The 20,342-nt window shown below is 40.4% G+C and overlaps 1 long non-coding RNA gene across 2 annotated transcripts in view; it reads left to right on the top strand.

Annotated features, from left to right (window-relative positions):
* The window catches only part of LOC145714109 (uncharacterized), a 164,453-nt gene that overhangs the window by 94,772 nt on the left and 49,339 nt on the right, over positions 1-20,342 (top strand). Inside the window, exon 3 of one of the 2 annotated variants that reach the window (XR_014136786.1) lies at positions 1,460-1,652. The exons of the other annotated variant lie outside the window; for it this stretch is intronic. This is a non-coding gene — a long non-coding RNA (uncharacterized LOC145714109). Of the gene's footprint in view, positions 1-1,459; positions 1,653-20,342 lie in introns of those variants that run through there. 2 annotated transcript variants of the gene reach the window in all.

Raw genomic sequence — 20,342 nt, 5'->3', positions numbered from 1 at the left:
GGCTGGACGTGTGTCCTCCTGATCCCAGGATCCCCACTATCGTCACAGGGCCCTCCACCGAGGAAGCACTCGGTTCATGTTTGGCGAATAAACGAGCCAGTGAGAAAGGTTTCATTTAAGATTTAATTTCTCCTACGTTCTTGAATAGGCCAAGCGAATCCAGGTATATATCATTTAATTTGACATGACGGACCCTACGGGATAAGTGAATCCAAGTGGTAGCCATTCCTTAAGGTTTTTTCCTCTATTCTTTGAACCCCTCTGTTTTACGGCTGGGCCTGTTCACATTTCCAAGGCAATTCCTATTCTAATGCCTTGTTCTCTTTTTCCAGATCGCAAAGAAAGATCACAAATTGTTTTGCAAAATAGCAAAACTCTTTCTTAACCTGATATACATCTGTAAATGTGTGACCACTGTCATTCGTAAGCTTAGGTTCTGAAGCTAATTAAACTTTCTATTACAAGGAATGATATTTGAGGGGCGCCTGGCTAGCTCTGTCAGTGGAACATGTGACTCTTAATCTCGGGGCTGTGAGTTCAAGCCCCCAGCTGGGTGTAGAGATCATGTAAAAATCAAATCTTAAAAAAAAAAAACAAAAAAACAAAAAACGAGGAATGCTATTTGAAAAAAAGAAAAATGTCCAAATCACCCATGTTGAACAGGAACACAAAGACGTTATACACTGTGTACCCTCCTGATCCACTCTGGCTCTACACCACGTAGAAATTTGGCTGTTGTTGGGATGCCTGGGTGGCTCAGTCGGTTAAGCGTCCGACTCCTGATTTTGGCTCAGGTCACGATCTCTTGATTTGTGAGTTTGAGCCCCGCGTTGGGCTCTGCACTGACAGTGCAGAGCCTGCTTGGGATTCTCCGTCTCCTTCTCTCTTTCTCTACCCCTCCCCTGCTTGCTATGTCTCTCTCTCTCTCTCTCTCTGAAAATAAATAAAACATTGCAAACAAAATTTTTAAGGCCAGGCTTCAGTCATCAAAGGGGTTTCAGGTGGTGGTTAGCACCGAGTCAAAGTCCCACTGCATCAATCAACCCAATTTTTCTTGATCGTCGATACCACCTCCTGGCTGCTGATCTCTGTGGTCGCAGGTGATGCCTCACATTCCTTCAGTGAGACAGGAATCTTGACAATGTCCCTCCTACCTATTCCATCGTCTGCCAGAGAGGGCAGACCATGGCGCTCCTGAACTTCACTGCTGCCTCCCCCAACACAAGTACCAGTGCAATACAGGGACTCCTCATGTTTTGCTTAGATTTTGTGGTTGACGTGTTTGGTAGGCTGCAAAATGTTCCCCGAAAGACACCACCTCCTAGTCCCTAGAACCTGCGAACGCTGCCTTCTTTGGGGAAGGAGTCTCTGTGGATGTGGTTAACTTAAGAATCTTTTGGTGGGAGGAGTAGCCGGGATTATCCAGGTGGGCCCTGAATGCAATCACTTGTATACCTAGAAGAGGGAAGCCGAAGAAGAATCGAGAGAGAGACAGAGAAATTGCCTGAGAAGTGAAGATCGAACAGAGAGAGACTTTAAGACGTTGACCTTGAAGAATGCAGCCACGTTGCCACAAGCCAAGGAGTGATGCCAGCAGGAAGGGATCCTACCCCAGGGTCTCCAGAGGGAGCGTGGCCCCGCTGGCATCTCGATTTCAGGTCAGTGAAAGTGATTTGGGGCATCCGGCTTTTAGAACTGTAAAAGAGTTCATTTCCGTTGTTTGAGCCACCCAGTTCGTGGTAGTTCGATACAGCAGATCCAGGAAGCAAATACATCATTGTTTGTTTTCATTCTGCCTTCTGTAGTTTTCCAGGGTTGATTTTTGGGAGTGGAAGACAGCAGCATGAACTTGATTATCATTTTGGCAACTAGTGTTAAGGCACTAAATCTGTCAATAATTTAAGGAGAATTAACATCTTTACGATATTTTGTTTCACATGAGTGGATATGGTATACCTCTCTACTTGGATTATTTTTGTCTGAATACGTCAGTAAACTTTTATGTTAACCTCCCTAAAGATCTACATTTTTGTGATTTGTAGTTCCTCTTAGGTAACTTTTGGATTTTATTGCTATTGTGAATGGAATATTGTGTGTTACCTGTTATTTTTTTTAACGTTTATTTTTGAGAGAGAGACAGACAGAACATGAGTGGGAGAGGGGCAGAAAGAGAGGGAGACACAGAATCTGACGAAGCCTCCAGGCTCTGAGCTGTCAGCACGGAGCCCAGTGCAGGGCTCAAACCCAGAACCGCAAGATCATGACCTGAGCCGAAGTCAGACGCTTCACCGACTGAGCCACCCAGGCGTCCCTATATATTACATGGTCTAATTAGTGACTGCTTTTGTGTGGCAAGGCTCTTGATTTTCCTGTATTGACCTCCTATGTACTGTCTTTCTGAAGTCTCTTATCTATTTGAATTTTCCACACACCATGCCTTTTAATTTTCTAGGCAAATGATCATATTGTTAACAAATAATATCTTTTCAGTATTCACATCTCTTATTTATTTTGATATCCATATCTCTGGCTTTGTGCTCCAGTGCAATTTGGAACACTAGAGGTGAGAGTATATATCTGTCTTGTTCTGACTTTAATTAGACTTTAATTGTTCTAACCTTTCACCTCTGGCTATGTTTGCAGTAGAATTTAGGAAAAGGAAGCTCCCTTCTATTCTTTGCGTGCTGGACTTTTTTACCGTGAACACGTGTTGACTTTCTTTCAAAGGATTTTTCTATATTCATGGGCACTAACACCTTTTCTTCTCTAATTTGTTACTGTAAGGAATTACAACTGAAAGCGTTTACTAGGGGCACCTGGGTGGCTCAGTCGCTTGAGGGTCTGACTCGTGATTTTAACTCAGGTCATGAACCCAGGGTCACGGGATAGAGACCCACATTGGGCTCCGCATTCAGCGATGAATCTGCTTAAGATTCTCTCTCTCTCTCTCTCTCTCTCTCTCTCTCTCTGCCCCTCTCCCCTGCTTGTATGTGTGCTCTCTCTTTCTCACTCTAAAACTTTTTTTAAAAAGTGTTTTCTAATGCTAAGTCGTACTTTCATTCCTTGGTCACATCGTGTTTGCTCATTTAATTCACTGTTCTGTTGACTATGCTATTTTATTTAAGGAATTTACTGCTATGTGAATGAGCTTTGCTCGAGTGTTCTGTCAGTGGGATTGAGGGCAAGGTCCACATTTGGCTTTTGAATCAAGGGAAGGTGACTGGGGAAAATGAGTTGGGTAATCCCCCCCCCCCTTTTTGGTATGCTTTGGAAAAGTTCCCAAAAGCTGGCAATTAATTTTCCCTGACCATTTGCTAAAAGTGGTCTTCAAAATAGTCTTATCCCAGACATTTGAGAGTGGCTTCAATTTTGAATACAGTTTCCATTTGTATTTTTGCATTAACGTTTTATGCTTGTGGATGAATTGGTTATTTATTTTCTAAAAATCAGTCCATTTCACTTAGGCTTCCAAAATTAATGGCATGTTTATAATAAAAATACACTATTTATTATAATATATATACTATACTATACTATACTATAATACAAATACTCCCAAACTTATATAGCAACAGTATAATGAACCCAGTATACCTGACATTCAACATCAACAGTCATCAATATGTGACCATTGTGTTTCTGATTATGCCTTCACTACCCACTCATCTCTGCAACTGGAATATGAAACAAATCTCAGGCATCACACCTAAGTATTCAGTATGCATTTCTGAAAGCCGAGGAATGTTTTTTAAGACCTAAACTTCATACAATTACTATTCCTAAAAAAAGTCCTTATTATCAAATATCTACTTTTTCATACTTACCTGACAGCCTAATTACATAAAACAATGTTTTGGGGGGTGGCGCAGGGGTGACTCAGTCAGGTAAGCATCCGACTCTTGATTTTAGGTCGGGTCATGATCTCGCAGTTTGTGAGTTTGAGCCCCGCGTAGGGCTCTGCGCCGACATTGTGGAGCCAGCTTCGGATTCCGTCTCTCCCTCTCTCTTTGCCCCCCACCCCCCCACCCCCCCGGCTCATGCTTGCACACATGTGCGCGCTCTCTCCAAAAAATCAAATAAATAATCTTTAAAAAAGGTTTTTTTGAATTGATATATAAATATGGTCTATACATACTGATTGTTTATGTCCCCTGAGTCAACCTATAAAAATTCCCCGCATTCCTCCTTTTTCCTTGCATTAAAAAAAAAAACTCTTGTGTGTTGTACTATTTCCCATAGTCTGGATTTTGTTGACTGTAACACTTTGGCAACCATTAACATGTTCTCCAGCCGTTTCTATTTTTTTTTAATTGGCAGAGGCAGAAGTTTGATCGGTTTGGTTTTTGTCTGTTTATTCCCTCCCTGTCTTTCAGAAGACCACTCCAGAGGTGACGCTGTGTGCTTCCAAAGGAAGTGTGGAATGCCTGGTTGTTTCCTTTTGTGTTGATGTTAGCAGTCATTGATGATTATCACCTCTATCTGTTAATCCATTAGGGGATCATAGACTAATCATTCTATTATTCCATCTTTATTAGCCAAAATGCCTCTGTATGTGGAAATATTTCCCTGTGTACACGTTGGATATCTTAAGGGAACTTGTGTTCATTTATATTAAACTCTTCTAGATTTTGTACAAATTTATTTAACTTGTTTGTTGCTGCTTTTCTCTTTAGTTTATTGCAAAAATGTCTACCTTATAAGTATTTCCAAAAAAAAAAAAAACTGGCTTGTGTTAGTTGGCTCTGCTGTTTTCGATTTCATTATTTTCTGTATTTATCTTCATTATTTTCTGTGTTCTACGTCTTTAGGTCGAATGTGCTATTCATTCCATACCTCCTTGAAGTTCTTTGCTGTTTTAACATTTATTTTCTTTAAAAAAATTTTTTTAAGTTTATTTTGAGAGAGACAGAGAGAGTGAGCTATGGAGAGAGAGAATTCCAAGCGTGCTCTGCCCTGCCAGCGTGGAGCCCAACGTGGGGCTCAAACTCGGGAACTGTGAAGTCATGACCTGAGCTGAAACCAAGAGTTAGTTGCTTAACTGACTGAGCCACCCAGGCACCCCTTAAGCATTTCTTTTCTAATCCATCTCTCTATGACTATACATTTCTCACTGAGAACCACTTGAACTGCGTCATACAGATAGCATTACATGTCTTCACGTGTAGTGGTTGACTATTTACCCATTGGCTGTATCACCCTATTACTCATGCTATTAGAATTTACGTGTGTATATATATACACACACTAACCAAAATGTGTAAGAGTTTATTTTTGAGTAGGCTTTTAAGAGGACTTAAACATTTTTCACTGCCAGTGACAGAGTTGAGTTTATCCTATGAACGTGAATAAGTTTAACGCTGGAAAATCAATATGACCACACGTAAAGAGTTGCAGCCTGCAGATGTCGGCTCCCATGTAGTAGAGGGCAGAGCAGGGGACAGGTGTGGGGTAGATCTGAGGGAAAATAGCTCCCAGATGGCCATACCACATTGGAATACTCCGCATCCACAGAATAAAGGACACACTTCACATGGTCATCAAAATGAACACATCTACAACAAACTAGGAGTAGAAGGAAACCTATTTTTTTAATATTTTTATTTTATTTTATTTTATTTTTTATTAAAACATGGTAAATGTACTCTTTAATCCCCACCCCCTCTTTCCCCCATCCCCCCTCCCCTCTGGTAACCATCAGTTTGTTCTCTATAGTTAAGTGTCTGTTTCTTGGTTTGTCTCTCTTTCGCTCTCTCTTTCTTTTCTTTTTACTCATTCGTTTTGTTTCTTAAATTCTACATTTGAGTAAAATCATATGGTATGTGTCTTTCTCTGACTGACACTTGGCTCAGCATTATACTCTCTAGCTCCATCCATATTGTTGCAAATGGCCAGATCTCCTTCTTTTTTATGGCTGAATAATAACTCCACTGTGTGTGTGTATATACACATACACACACACACACACATGCCACTTCTTCTGTATCCACTCATCTATTGATGGACTGGGCTGTTTCCATAATTTGGCTATTGCAAATAATTTTCCACAGTGTCTGCCCCAATTTGCATTCCCACCAACAGTGCGTGAGGGTTCCTTTTTCTCCACATGCTCAACAACACTTGTTGTTTCGTGTGTGTGTGTGTGTGTGTGTGTTTTAGCCATCCTGACAGGTATGAGGTGATATCTCACTGTAGCTTTGATTCCATTTCCCTGATGATGAGTGATGTTGAGCACCTTTTAAGGGGTTTGTTGGCCATCTGGATGTTCTCTTTAGAGAAATGTCTGTTCATGTCTTCTGCCCATTTTTTAGATTGGATTATTTGTTTTTTGGGTATTAAGTTGAATAAGTTCTTTATATATTTTGGATACTAACCCTTTATCAGATATGTCATTTGCAAAATATCTTCTCCCATTCAGTAAGTTGCCTTTTAGTTTTGTTGAGTTTTTCCTTCACTGTGCAGAAGATTTTTTTTTTTTTTGGTGTAGACCCAATAGTTTATTTTTGCTTTTTCTTTCCCTTGCCCCAGGAGACATATCTAGAAAAATGTTACTACAGTCAGTGTCAGAGAGATTATTGCCTCAGCTCCCATCTAAGATTTTTATGGTTTTTTAGGTCTCACATTCAGGTCCTTAATCCATTTTGAATTTATTTTTGTGCATGGTGAAAGAAAGTGGTGCAGTTTCACTCTTTTGTGTGCTGCTGTCCAGTTTTCCCAACACCATTTGTTGAAAAGACTATCTTTTTTCCCACTGGATATTCTTGCCTGCTGTGTCAAAGATTAATTGACCATATAGCTGTGGGTTTATTTGGGGGTTTGCTATTCCATTCCATTGATCTATGAGTCTATTTTTGTGCCAGTACCATACTGTTTTGATGACTACAGCTTTGTAATATAGCTTGAAGTCTGCAATTGTGATGCCTCCAGCTTTGCTTTGCTTTTTCAAAATTGCTTTGGTATTCAGAGTCTTTTGTGGTTCCATACAAATTTTAGGGTTTTTTTGTTCTAGTTTTGTGAAAAATGCTGTTGGTATTTTGATAAGGATTGCATTAAATATGTAGATTTTTTGAGTATAGACATTTTAATAATATTCGTTCTTCTTTAATAATATTTGTTCTTCCAACCCATGAGCATGGATTATCCTTCCATTTCTTTGCATCACCTTGAATTTCTTAAATCAGTATTTTGTAGTTTTTAGAGTACAGGTGTCTTTCATGTCTTTGGTTAAGTTTATTCCTAGATATTTTAATGTTTTTGGTACAGTTGTAAGGTGGATTGTTTTCTTAATTTCACTTTCTGCTGCTTCATTATTAGTATATAGGAATGCAGTAGATTTCTGAACATTGATTTTTTTATTCTGTGACTTCTTAAACTTGATAAAGGGTACCTACAACGATCCCACAGCTAACATCATACTTAATTGTTTACTGACTTAAAGCTTTTCCACCAAGGTGAAAAAGAAGAAAGGATGTCTGCCCTTATCCCTTAATAGTCAACATTGTACTGAAGGTTCTAACCAGGGCTATTAGGCAAGAAAATGGGGAAAAAAGGGCCATCCTGATTGGAAAGGAAGAAACACAACTATTTTTATTCCCAAATGGCATGAGATTGCATTAAAAAAATCCTATGGAATACACACGCACAAACTTAGAGCTAATAAGAACTCAGTGAAATTGCAAGATACAAGACAAAATACATACATCAATTGTATTTCTATAAACTAGCAATGAATAATTTAAAAAAACTAAGTAGTTTTCATTTACAGTAGCAGTAAAGAACAAAATATTTAGGGGTACTTTTAAAATGAAGTACAAGACTTGCACCTGTAAATTTACAAAACATTATTGAAAGAAATTAAAGAGGACCTAAATAAAGACCTCCTGTGTTCATTGATTGGAAGACTTACTATTGTTAAGATGGTAATACTCTTCTAAGTGATCTACAGATTCAATCTGATTATCTAAATCCTAACTGGCATTGTTGCAGAAATTGGCAAGCTGGTCCTAAAATGCATGTGGAAGTTCAAGGGGCCCAGAATAGCTAAGAAATTTTGAAAAAGAAGAACAAAGTAGAAGGACTCACACTTTCCACTTTCAACTGCAAAGGTACAGTAATCAAGACAGTGCAGTATTGGCATAGGATAGACATACATCAGTGGAAGAGAATTTATAGACATAAGCGTCTACATCTGTGTTGAGTTGATTTTTCTTTCTCAAGAAGGTTAACAAGACAATTGAACATGGAAACAATAATCCTTTTCAATTATATCAGTGCCATTAGTTGAAAATTCACATACAAAAGAATGAGTTTGGACTCTTATCTTACAGCATATACAAAAATTACGTCAAAATGAACCACAGGCCTAAATATAAAGCTAAAACTGTTAAATCTTTAAAAGAAAACCTAGCTATAAATGTACATGACTTTGGATATGGCCATGCGTATTCATTTATTTATTTATTTTCTTATTTTATTTTATTTCATTTTATTTTTAAGGCTTATTTATTTTGGGAGACAGCATGAGTGGTGGAGGGGCAGAGAGAGAGGGAGAGAGAGACTCTCAAGCCGGCTCTGTGCTGTCAGATCAGAGCCTGACATGGGGCTCAATCCCACGAACCACGAGATCATTACCAGAGCCGAAACCAAGAGTCAGTTGCTTAACCAGCTGAGCCACTCAGGTGCTCCTGGCCATGCTTTTTTAGATATGATACCCAAATTACAAGCGACCAAGAAAAAAAATCGGCATCATCAAAATTGGGAATTTTTGTGCATCAACGGGCATTATCAAGAAAATGAAAAGGCAACCCACATAATGGGAGAAAATACTTGAACATCTTATATATCTGATAAGGGTCTAGCATCCAGGATATAAAAAGAACTTCTACAAGTCAGCAATAAAAATAACTCAAAAATGGGCAAAAGGCATCTGGCGGGCTCAGTCGGTGGAACGTGTAACTCTCGATCTCAGGGTGGAGTTTGAGCCCCATGTTGGGTGTAGCTATTACTTAAAAAAAAAGGGCAAAAGACTTAAATAGAGACTTATCCCATGAAGATATGCAAATGGCCCAAACTGTCGCATGAAAGGTGCACAACATTATTGGTCATTGAGGCAATGCCGATACCCACTAAACGAATATAATTAGAAAAAAGAAAAATGAGGTGCTGAGTGGCTCGGTCGGTTAAGCGTCCAACTTCGGTTCAGGTCGTGATGTCACAGTTTGTGGGTTCAAGCCCCTCATCGGGCTCTGCGCTGGCAGCTCGGAGCCCGGAGCCTGCTTCGGATTGTGTGTCTCCCTCTCTCTCTACGCTTCCTCCATTCATACTCTGTTTCTATCTCTCAAATATAAATAAACATTAAAAAAATTAAAAAAGAAAAATAACTAATGTTAGCATGGGTGTGGAACGATTAGAAACCTCTTGTGTTGCCAGTAGGAATATAAAATGGTGTGCCCACTTTGGAAAACAGTTCAGCGGTTCATCAAAAGGTTAACGGAGGTACCATAAGATTCAGCAATTTCACACCTACATATATTCCGAGGAGAATTGAAAATACATATTTATGCGGAGCCTGGGGGGCTCAGTCGGTGAAGCCTCTGACTTCGGCTCAGGTCACGATCTCACAGTTCATGAACTCGAGCCCCGTGTTGGGCTCTGTGCTGACAGCACTGAGCCTGGAGCCTGCTTTGAGTTATGTGTCTCCCTCTCTCTCTCCCTCCCCTGCTCTCTCTCTCTCAAAAATAAAAAAACAGGGGCGCCTGGGTGGCTCAGTCGGTTAAGCGGCCGACTTCAGCTCAGGTCACGATCTCGCGGTCCGTGAGTTCGAGCCCCGCGTCGGGCTCTGGGCTGATGGCTCAGAGCCTGGAGCCTGCTTCCGATTCTGTGTCTCCCTCTCTCTCTGCTCCTCCCCCGTTCATGCTCTGTCTCTCTCTGTCTCAAAAATAAATAAAAAACGTTAAAAAAAATAAAAATAAAAAAACATTAAAAAAGAAGAAAACATATATTCACAAAATAGGGGCGCCTGGGTGGCTCAGTTGGTTAAGCTTCTGGCTCTTGACTTCAGCTCAGGTCATGATCTCATGGTTTTTGGGTTCAAGCCCCGTATCAGGCTCTGCACTGGCAGTGGGGAGCCTGCTTGGGATTTTCTCTCTGTCCCTCTCTTTGACCCTCCCCCACTTGTATGCTTTCTCTCTCTCTCTCTCTCTCTCTCTCTCTCTCTGTCTCAAAATAAATAAATAAATTTAGAAAAGAAAATATATGTTCACAAAATAACTCACGTAACTATTCATAAAAACATTATCATAATAGGCAAATTCTGCCTAGCAACTATTGAATCAATCAATAAATATGACATTTCCATATAACGGACTATTATTCAGCTATAAAAAGGAATTGATGATTGATATATACTACGACATAGATGAGCCTTGAAAACATTATGGTAAGCTAAACAAGCCAGACCTAGAAGGCCACATATAGTATGATTCCATTTATATGAAATGTTCAGAATAGACAGATACTTATGGCCAGAAAGGACAGTAGTGCTTGTCAGTGATGGGGGAAGAGGGTATGGGAAGTGATCCTTAACAAGTATAAGGTATCTTAAAAAAATTTTTTTTAATGTTTATTTTTGAGAGAGAGACAGAGCGTGAGTGGGGGAGGGGCAGAGAGAGAGGGGGAGACACAGAAACCGAAGCAGGCTCCAGGCTCTGAGCTGTCAGCACAGAGCCTGATGTGGGGTTCGAACCCATGAACTGTGAGATCATGACCTGAGCTGAAGTCTGGCGCTTAACTGACTGAGCCACCCAGGCGCCCCTAAGGTATCTTTTAAGGGTGATAAAATGTTATAGAATGGTTGTGGTCTTGCATTATCATGCAAATACACTAAATTCCATCAAATTCTATGCTTTAAAATATTGACGTTAGGCGTGGAGCCTGCTTTAAACAAAATAGTAGAGACTTTCTTTGGGGTGCTTCTCTGGCTCAGTCAGTAGAGCATCCAACTCTTAATCCCGGGTCATGAGCTTGACCCCCACGTTGGTGTAGAGATTAATTACTTAAAAACGTATTCAAATGTTGAATATTATGGTATATGAGTATCTCAGTAATAAAAAGAAACTGCCAAGCTATTTCCCAGAGTGTCTGTAACATTTTGCATTCCTATCAGTTTCTCCCTATTCTGGACAATACTTGATATTGTCAGTATATTAGAAAACAATTTTAGCCATTCTAAAGGATATGTAACAGTATCTCATTGTGATTTCAATTTGCATCTCCGTAAAGGCTAATGCTGAACATATTTTTATGTGCTCATCATTCCTGTACCCTCTTTGGTAAAGTCTTTTGCCCATATTTTAATTCAGTTGTTTGTCAGTTGTTTTTTCAGTTGGGTTTTCAGATTTTGAGAGTTTTGTATTCGTGATACAATTCCTTTGACAGATATATATATATTTACTCACTATGCCTGTTTATTTTGTTTTATTTTTTTTATTATGAAATTTATTGTCAAATTGGTTTCCATACAACACCCAGTACTCATCCCAACAGGTGCCCTCCTCAATACCCATCACCCACCCTCCCCTCCCTCCCACTCCCCATCAACCCTCAGTTCTCATTTTTTAAGAGTCTCTTATGGTTTGGCTCCCTCCCTCTCTAACCATTATTTTTTCCTCCCCCCACCCATGGTCTTCTGTTAAGTTTCTCAGGATCCACATAGGAGTGAAAACACATGGAATCTCCTTTGACAGATATTTGATTAAGTCTGTAATTTGTATTTTTGTCCTCTTAACAGTGTGTTTCACAGAACAAAAGATGTTCACTTTGAGGATGCTCAATGTATCAATTTTTCCCTTTATGGGTCGTGTTTTTGGTTTCAAGTCTTAAGAACTCTTTGCTTAACCTGAGTTGCAATGATTATCTCCCATTCTTTTTTTCTAAACTTATTTAGTTGTACATTTTATATTTACATCTGTGATTCATTTTGAATTCATTTTTGTATGAGATCTGAGATGTCACGTTTCTTTTTTTACCTCTGGATTTCCAGCACAATTCTTAGAAGGGACTCTCCCTCCTCCATTGAATTGCTTTTGCATCTTTGTCAAAATGTCGTGGTCATTTCTGGTGGCTTGGTTTCCAAGTCCTTTGTTTTGTTGTATTCATCTATGTGTCTGTTTCCTTGCTAATACTACAACGTTTTGCTTACTATAGCTTCAATTCTCTCTCTCTCAAAACAGGGTAATGCACTGCCTCCCACTCTCTTCTTTTTCCAAAATTGTTTTATCTACACTAGGTCCCTGTAACTTTCCATATAAAATTTAGAACCAGCTTATATAAATCCATAAAGCTCCTGTTAGGATTTTTTAAAAATATAATTTATTGTCAAATTGGCTAACAGGCAGCGTGTACAGGGTGCTCTTGGTTTTGGGGGTAGATTCCCGTGATTCATTGCTTCCATACAGCACCCAGTGCTCATCCCAACGGGTGCCCTCCTCAATGCCCATCACCCATTTTCCCCTCGTCCCCACCCCGCCTTGGGAGTTTTTAAAGTAAGCTCTGTACCCAACATGGGGCTTGAACTCACACCTGGAGATCAAGAATCTCATGCTCTACTGACTGTGCCTGCCCGATGCCCCTCCTATTGGGATTTTGATTGGAATCATGTTCAATGTGTAGGTTAATTTAGGGAGAGCGGACACATTTACTATTTTGAGTCTTCTAATCCATGAAAAAAACCCAGTATCTATTTGTTTCACGTCGGTTTTCTTTTTTTTAATCGCTGTTTTTTAGTATTTAGCATACAGATCTAGTACATGTTTTCTTAGATTTGCTCAAAAAATGGAAATACTGAGGTATTAATGTCTTAAATGGACATTCAATTTAAAACATTTAAAAAATTTTCACTTCACAACTGTACCTTGGCAGTATGTAGCAGTTGGGTTGACTTTTCTATGTTGGCCTTGTAAGCCGTGACCTTGTTATGCTTGTTAATTCTCGGAGTCATGCTGAGATGTGAACCTAGCTATTAGTCTGTTGGGTGCAGACCTATGGAGGGCATGTATCACTCAAGTCCTCTGCATGAATAAAGGTCCTCAGCATAGTAAAAAAGGCAAGTGAGAAACCTCTTCTTTCAAGCAGCAGTGAGCCATTTCTGTAGGCCCAGAGGATTTAAGAAAATATAGAGTGTCGAGATTTTCAAATGCATTTATGCAAAAGCAACTACCCCATGGTCCAGCTTTCAACCCTTTCAGGGCTCGGACCTTGGCCCGGGATACTTGCCGAGTATGAGAATCCATTCAACGTTTTCTGAAATTCTGCTACTTGAACAATTAAGTCTTGGGTCTGATCTTCAGCTCGGTCAAACCTGTAGTAGCGAGAGATATGTATTTCTTTAGACACTGCTAAGAAGACCTCTGACTTACACTTTGCTTTGAATTGGTGAGTAATTGGTGAGTGAATTGGTGAGTGAATTGGTGAGTAATTGAACTGAATCTGTTATTTTTGTTCTTCAAAGCATCACTGGCACTCAACAATGGCCACTCAAGTTTTAGAGGTTTTTATTATTACAATTCCCCTGTCTTTCCTTCAGGGTCAGAGACATCGCACAAGCCAACACATTCCCTTTTACCTGTATCTCATCTCCGTTCACCACAGTGAATAACTTAACCGTGTTGTCGAAACATTCCAGAGAATACCGATACCCGACCTCCAACTGGCGATTTGCCAGTCAGCTGTGAATAGACAAATTCCATAGCCCCGTTCTCAGAGTCTGCTTCCTGGGCACAATTACGTTACCGATTGTCTTAGCATGTGTGTCTTAGAAGAGAGTATGAGAAGGATGTTCTTCTGAAAGTGACTTAATGATGGAGTGCTCTCAGCAGGTACCTGGAAGTGAGCGAGGGGAGCAAGTTAGAGTACGGAGTGAAGTGTAGTGAAGTTGTGAGTTTAGATGAAGACTAGCTTCAAATGTATCCCAAAGGGAACTCCGAGCGGTGAGTGACACCAGAGCTGTCGCCTTGCGGCGTGGGGGCAACCTGTGTATCATTGTATCGGCAGTCCGCTGTACGGATATACCGCATTTGAGTTATCTGTTAATGAAATGATGAGCCCTCGGGTTGCTCCCACTTTTTGGGTGTCAATAACATTGAATAAAACTATTTCAGATAAAGCTGTTGCCAACATTTGCATACTGGTCTTTGTAGGTGTGTGAGCTTTCATTCTCTTAAGTGAATACCTAGGGCCGGGATAGCTGGATCGTACCATGTTTGTTTGAGGGTTTAAAAAAATGAAAACGTGGTTCTCAAGGTAGCCACACCATTTGTCGCTTTCTGCAGCAGGATTTGAGAGACCCAGTTACTCCACATCCTTGCCATCTCTCGGTTTTATTAATATAAAATTGTGAAAATTTTAACTTCAGCCATTTTAATTGGTTAGACTCACAGGCCAACTATCGTGCCTTTAGTGAACTCAGATCTCGGTTGAGTTCTTTAGCCTGTAAGTGCAGATAGCTTTTAGTTTGTGTGGTGTACAGGTGGTTCAGGATTCATCCAGAAACTGGAATCTAAAAACATCATTACAGTTTTACCTTCTCTGGCACCCTCTTCCCCCTGGGCCTCTGCCATCCAGCAACCTGGTGTCCTCGGGCTCCTTCCCCTGCCTCTTTCTTTCTCACAGAGCTATTTTGGTTTGGAGTTGTATTTGAGGCAGTACACCCCCCTCAGGGCACAGAACGCGTCTGTGTGTGTGTGTGCGCACACGTCTACACACACACACACGCACACACACCCAGCAACTTCACTCCGTGCGGATCGCTTGCTCTACGTTTTGACTCCCCTCCGAAATCTGCACGCCCCTGTTAAATCTCCGGAGCACAACATAGTTATTTTAAAAATAATTCCTCCAGGGTTTATCAATATTATTTCTGGAAGGATTTGTTCATTAGAAGATCACTTAGAAGATCACTCCTTCATACTGGACGTGGTGCTTACCTGGTCGATTTCTTATGTACTCAGTTGCTTTTCTCTCTAAATGACATGAACTTCAGTAGTATTAGTTCAAAAGCACTAAGGATATCATTCCTTTGGTCACCAATCACTGACTAAAGTATCAGATCCTACATTTGGTCCCTTAGCAAAATACCTTCCTAGCATAAACAAACTTGATGTTCATTCTCCTTTCCTGACCTTATGAATGTGACAATCACATCACATAAACACATACAAAACATTAAGAAGTTCTCTCTAGGGGCGCCTGGGTGGCTCAGTCGGTTGAGCGTCCGACTTCGGCTCAGGTCATGATCTCCCGGTTCATGGGTTCAAGCCCCACATCAGGCTCTGTGCTGCCAGCTCAGAGCCTGGAGCCTGCTTCGGATTCTGTGTCTCCCTCTCTCTCTGCTCCTACCCCACTCACGCTCTGTCTCTCTCTCTCTCTCTCTCAAAAATAAACATTTAAAAAAATTAAGAAAAAAAAAAAAAAGAAATTCTCTCTATAATATATAGCACTGTATTGCTGAAGTGCAGTTAGACCCAAAGCACAAAAGCTCATACTGTGAATCTACGGCAGATTGAGAGTCAGAGTGTCTGAAATGCCCAATGAATTTATCAGCAGACTTTAATCAAGGGAGATAGCCGATAAACCAGGTTTTTTAGTGCCCTCCCACTTTGACTCTGGGATTGTACCCGTGACTTGTTTTAGCCAAGTCATTTACGTATTTGTAAATATGACAACAGCAGAGGCTTGAGAAGTGCTATTGGGCTTGCTCGCTCTGGATTTTCTGCCATGAGAACATGACCAGGCTAGATACATGGAACACAGCTGGGTCATCCCGGTCCACTCTGATGAGAAAATTCTAGGTCAGCCATAGCCATCTGACTCCCAGTTACGAGTGAACGTAGCTAAGATTAACCAAGCCCAGCCTAGTTCAGCTGAACCCTACACTCTTGTGGGTTAGGTAAATGATTATCATGTGCCGTGGGGTTTTATGATTGATTGTTCTGCATTAATGTGGCTAAAGGTAGTTGGTACACATATATTGTTTTATCCTTACAACTCTCTTTGTGCCTCTGGCTTGAGTTCTCCCATGAGGCTTCTTTATGGAGAAAGGAGCTATCAGTTTCCAAAGGTATTTGTACGATTGTTTGGAGGGCCTCAGTTCCTTACTACTGGAGGCTCGTCACAGAGCTGCCCCATGATGGGCCGCTGGGTTCCTCCAGAATAAGAGATCCAAGTGAGGCAGAGTGACAATGCTCAAGCTGGAAGGCACAAACTTCTTTGTTTTGTTTTCTCAAACTTTCCCGCCCCCCCCCCCCCCCCCCGCTCTATAGAGATATAATTGACGTATAGCATTGAGACAGTTTAAGGTGTACAATGTGTTGATTTGATACACTGATATGTTGCAGTATGATTATCACCATGGCATTACAGCTAACACAACCACTGCCTCACATCATTACCATTTCTTTTTGTGGCGGGACCACGTAAGGTCCACACTCTTAATAACTTTCAAGTGCATAATATAGTATAGTTAACTATAATCACTGTGCTATTCATTAGAACCCCAGAATGTCTTCATTTTCTAACTGGAAGCTTGTCCTCTTTAACCCACATCTCCCCATTTCCATCAGCCCCAGGTAACCACCATTCTACCTGCTGTTTTTACAAGGTGGGCTTTTTAGAAAAAGGTTTTTTAATGTTTATTTTTGAGAGAGAGAGAGAGAGAACGAGCTGGGGAGGGACAGAGAGAGAGAGAGGGAGACCTAGAATCTGAAACAGGCTCTAGACTCTGAGCTGTCAGCACAGAGCCCGACGCGGGGCTTGAACCCATGAACTGTGAGATCATGACCCGAGCTGAGGTTGGACGCTTAACCGACTGAGCCACCTAGGCGCCCCACAAGGTGGGCCTTTTTTGATTCTGCATATATAGTTGACATTTGTGTGGGCAAAGATTTTTTTTTTAAAGAAGTCACAAAAAGTGGAACCTGGGTGGCTCAGTCGGTTGAGCCTCCAACTCTTGATTTTGGCTCAGGTTATATTCTCACGGTTCACAGGATCGGGCTCTGCATCAGGCTCTGCACTGACAGTGCAGAGCCTGCTTAGGATTCTCTCTCTCTGCCCCTCCCCTGCTCACATGCACGTGCTCTCCCTCTCAAAATAAATATTTTGCAAAGAAGAAGTCGCATTTAAAAAAGGGAGGTCGGGGCGCCTGGGTGGCTCAGTCGGTTGAGTGTCCGACTTCAGCTCAGGTCACGATCTCACGGTCCGTGAGTTCGAGGCCCGCGTCGGGCTCTGGGCTGATGGCCCAGAGCCTGGAGCCTGCTTCCGATTCTGTGTCTCCCTCTCTCTGCTCCTCCCCTGTTCATGCTCTGTCTCTCTCTGTCTCAGAAATAAATAAACGTTAAAAAAAAAAAATTTAAAAAACAGAGGTCACGGGGCGCCTGGGTGGCTCAGTCGGTTAAGTGTCTGACTTCAGCCCGGGTCACGATCTCGCGGTCCGTGAGTTTGAGCCCCGTGTTGGGCTCTGGGCTGATGGCCCAGAGCCTGGAGCCTGCTTCCGATTCTGTGTCTCCCTCTCTCTCTGCCCCTCCCCCGTTCATGCTCTGTCTTTCTCTGTCTCAAAAATAAATAAACGTTAAAAAAAAAAAATTAAAAAAAAAAAAGAGAGGTCACAAAAAGAACTAACTGTAAAATCTAATCAATTGAACTACAATAAAATTAAGAATTGTTAATCAAAAGACATCAAGAGCAAGACGAGGTTAGCAACAGGGAAAAGATGTTTGTAATGCATATACTTGACAAGGGCCTTGTGTCCAGCTATATAAAACATTTGTAGACAGCATTAAGGAAAGACCGATACAACACCATGGGCAAAACACTTGAAGAGGCACTGGAATGAAAATACTATAGAAATGGACAATAAATATCTGAAAAAGTGCTCAAACACATTCGTCATAAAAGAAATGCAAACTAAACCCTTGATGTAATACCACCATATAGACACCAGACAGGTTACACAAAATGACAATATGTTTATTTTTGAGAGAGAGAGAGAACGAGCATTCGACATTCATCGAATGAATGTCGATGAAGATCTATAGCAACAAGAAATTTTATCAATTAGTTATATGACTATGTATCATTACAATAAATATGTAACATTTTTTTGAAGGTTGTGTTCAAGAATGTAGAAGCACGATATATAATTATGTTATAATAGTAAAAAATTGGAAGCAAGCCCTGCAACAAGACTGGAATGAATACAGAAATTGTAAGATAGTTGTGTGCTGGAATACAACCCAGCAAAGAAACAATTGCTCCTGCAGCAACATGGGTGGATGTCACAAGCGTGTAATCTAGAGCAAACGAAGCTAGACACGCAAAAGTGCATATTGTGTAACATTTACATGAATGTCTACAAATGTGAAATCCACTCTACGGCAATACAGAGAAGAGTAGTGATCCGCTTTTGTGGAGGAAGAGAGAAGTGTTCATTAATGACAGGGATAAGGCAGGAGGTAGGCGTATCAGTGTTTGTAACATGTTAAATGTTGGTCTGGGCACTGGTTCAATGGTGTATTCACCTTTGAAAGTTGTTTTCAAAAATATGCTCTGACTTGTGTACTTTTCGATGTGTTTGTTATATTAGAATTTTTGTGTAATAATTTGGAGCAGTCACAATGAAAAGTGTTAGGACTATTGGATATCAATATTTGAAAAATAGAATTATATCTGTATTTCACATATAATTCACAAGTGAATTCTAGGTGTATGAAAGCTCTAAAGTCAAACATTTTAAAATATAAAATAACAAATTCAGTACCCTAAAAATACCTCTAGTTAAATGAGGAATTTCTTAATATTTATTCAGCATTTATTTGTCCAGTAAATGCATATTCTATGCTCCCTGCTTGTTAAACAGTTTCTCAGGTGTTGTGGGTGCAGCAGTGAACAAAATACACAAAAAATATTCCCTGCTCTAGTGGAGCTTAGATTCTAGCAGAACAAAAGAGACAATGAAAAACGAACATACAGTACATTTGATGATGGAATATAAAGAAGAGGGACTGTGATAGGAAATGATGTGACTGGGGAGGAAGTTATTTTTAAATCCAATCATTAGCAAATGCCTCACTGATAAGGTGACATCAAAGCAATATTTGAAAGAACGAAATCTGTGGAAGAGATTTTCTGGAAGAGCAAAGAACGGTTGCTAAGGTCACAAAACTGGAAGATTCTTACTGTATTCCAGAAACAGAAAGTAGGCCGGCATGCTGGCAACAAAATGAACGGGAGAGAATACTTGGAGATGGGGTCAGAGACGTAAAGAGGGCAGGGTAGATCCGAGAGGGGATTAGGAGAAGGGAGTGGTGCGGAGACTTCTAGAACATTGTCCAAGCATTGGCTATTCCTCTGAATGAAGTGGGGCCTGTTAGAGGAATCGTGATGATCTGATCTGTCATATATGTGTACAGAATCACTCTAGCTACTGTGAAGAGAAAGGAATGAAAGGCACAGGAGAGAGTCCGCTCGGGCCCAGATAGGAGATTATGTCAGTGATCCGGCTAGAGATAATGGTGATCTGGACCAGTGTGGTAATGGATAATGTGTGGAGAAGTATTTCGTTGGATGCTGGATCATTTTTGAAGCTGAAATCCATGGGGATATTCTGGCCGATTAGAGATGAGCTGAATGAAGGACGAAGGCGAAACCACATGGACCGATTTACCATGAGCTGTAATGGAAGGCCGCAAGAGCTTCATATGTTGTAAAGCCACAACTCCTAAAGGAAATACTGTATAGATGTGACACATTAATATTAAACATTCTTTCCAATAAAGGCAGGAAGGTATTTCAATTACTATAAGCACCACAGGTAGTATCTACTACAAATCAAGAACTAAAGTAATCAAAATCACGTGAGAGATATGAATGATAAATTTATAGTAAAGGGAGACCAAATGGCCAATATGTACATGAAAAGATGCCCAATGTTACCAGCAGGGCAATGTTGATAGAAACAAAAGTAAAGAGACTGTATCTCTCTAGAAAATAAATAAACCTTAAAAAAAATTAAAAGAAAAGTATCATATCAAGTGTATTAGGATTGCATACATTTTAAAATCTAGTAACACCAAGTGTTGGCATAAATGTAGATCAATGGGAACTCAGAAAATCCTGAGGGGAATAGAAATGACCACATTACTTCTGGAGGCATCAACACAGGAACAGATAAAGGTATTGGATTTATTCGAAATAGGGAATCATGTACATCACTAACAAGAATTAACAAGAGCTCCACCTAACAACACGGATGGAAACATTTACAAACATTATCTCTCTTTTATTTTATTTATTAT

The sequence above is a fragment of the Panthera onca genome, chromosome X (assembly GCF_046562875.1).
Source record: "Panthera onca isolate mPanOnc1 chromosome X, mPanOnc1 haplotype 2, whole genome shotgun sequence".
In the NCBI taxonomy this organism is placed as follows: domain Eukaryota; kingdom Metazoa; phylum Chordata; class Mammalia; order Carnivora; family Felidae; genus Panthera; species Panthera onca.
The sequence above is the reverse complement of the archived record's forward strand: the minus strand, read 5'-3'. Positions and strand labels throughout refer to the sequence as shown.